The sequence below is a fragment of the Olea europaea genome, unplaced genomic scaffold, assembly GCF_002742605.1.
Source record: "Olea europaea var. sylvestris unplaced genomic scaffold, O_europaea_v1 scaffold1425, whole genome shotgun sequence".
Lineage (NCBI taxonomy): Eukaryota > Viridiplantae > Streptophyta > Magnoliopsida > Lamiales > Oleaceae > Olea > Olea europaea.
In genome coordinates this window covers 83,982-85,642 of record NW_019231783.1, presented here as the reverse complement: position 1 = coordinate 85,642, position 1,661 = coordinate 83,982, and the positions used below count along the sequence as shown (strand labels likewise).

The following is a 1,661-nucleotide window of genomic DNA, read 5'->3' as shown; positions in this document are numbered from 1 at the left end:
ATTTAGAAAGAATTCTTCTAATATCTTGAAAGAATCGTAGGGATTATTACTTATCATGTTCGCAAAAACTTATCTATCATGTTATTATTATTCATAAAGTTTGTAAGGAATTATCTAAATGATGTCAGGCTATGCAATTAAAGGATTAGATAATCTGTTAAAAAGACTATTAGAAAAAATAAAAAATATTTTTTCTCAATTAGAGATTATGGATATATCATATAAGGAATATGATAATTTTAAAGAATTATATGACAATTATATTACAGATTATGCTAATTTATTAGATCAAAAGATGGAACTATATATTAAAATTCGAAATGAGAGAAATAGAAGAATTTTGGAATTATCCCAATAAATTAGGATATTTTGTGCAAAATATGGCAAGCCATTTCATTAAGGGTACTATAGATATTTTGGCAAGAATGAATAGTGATAGGCCATTTAAAAAAATCTTCCAGATTTAATACACTAACTGAACTAAAAGTAAATTTCCAAGTCATGCCTTAATAATTGTGCTATTTTGAAATGATTGTATCTGATTTTTCCCAAAGAAAAACAGGAAGAAATAAATGAACACACAGTTCTTTAAAGGCCTTTAGTAACAAGTGGATCGCATTGGATAACACCATATCTTCTGCTAAAGTTCCTGCACAAAGAGAAGCTAGTAAGCACTGTTGAAGACTTGGAGCAACAAAAAGAAAGCTTGCTATAAGACAGAAGGATTTAAAAACAAAAAGAACTTACTTTGTTTCTTTTCGTACAGTTATACAAGTGTGTATCAATGCAGGTCGAATATCAGGTGAACTGTCAGCTAACCGATTGACTGGAGGTTGTATATAGGCTGTTTGAAGCAGCAATTCACTGAGTCGGCTGCCAACCTGAGAGTTAGAATAACTGCACATTTAGTTTGTAAGAAAACTGTAAACTCAATGCAATGTGATATTTTTTTCAATATTTTTATCATTAAACAACTCTTAGTTTGTAAGAAAACTGCACCTTTAACTAGTAGCCTCACTGCTCGCAACTTTTGTTTTTTTCATCAAATTATTAACAGCCTTTCACAAATTTTCTTGTTCTTAGTCATTGCCATCAGAACCACCTCCTTCCTGTTTTGTCTCTTTAACTTTTTCCCTCTCTGTTTTCTTCAAGAATTAGTGTGTCCTAACCTGATCGATCACAGAAATTGTTAGAAAACTAATTAAAAAAAAGCCACCATTACAACCAACCATAATTAGTATACTGCTTTAAAGCAACATCCAAAACATAATTAGGATACTGCCATACGAATCACAAATCATGCCCATCTTATTAACATAAATGGCAACATTCACTTATTAGAATGTTGCAATAGACACTTTTATCAACATTTAATTAATAAATGTTGCCTTTTGCATGTTGTAAAAAAGACATTTTTGTTGTAGTGATTATACTTAGAGATGTAGTCGGGATTTTCATTTAATAATGGCTGTGGGTCACCGTTTAAGTGGACCAGACATGTATTCTATGGAATGGATTGAAAAAGAGTGGTTTGATTTACTCTATGGAGGGAGTGATTTGAATTTTAAATTGAAAGCTCAGCTCTCAACATCATATAACCTCTCACCATTTTTTTAAAACTATTCTAAACGGCCATGGCCCCGGAGGGGGGGGGGGGGGTC

General features: G+C 31.7%; 1 long non-coding RNA gene across 1 annotated transcript; it reads right to left on the bottom strand.

Moving 5' to 3' along the window:
* Positions 1–387: 387 nt before the first annotated feature.
* On the bottom strand, positions 388–1,303 carry LOC111375869. The gene is made up of 3 exons (XR_002699371.1): positions 1,000–1,303; positions 748–881; positions 388–649 (listed from the first exon to the last, which is right to left on the bottom strand). It is a non-coding gene; the product is annotated as an uncharacterized LOC111375869 (long non-coding RNA).
* Between the last annotated feature and the right edge of the window lie 358 nt (positions 1,304–1,661).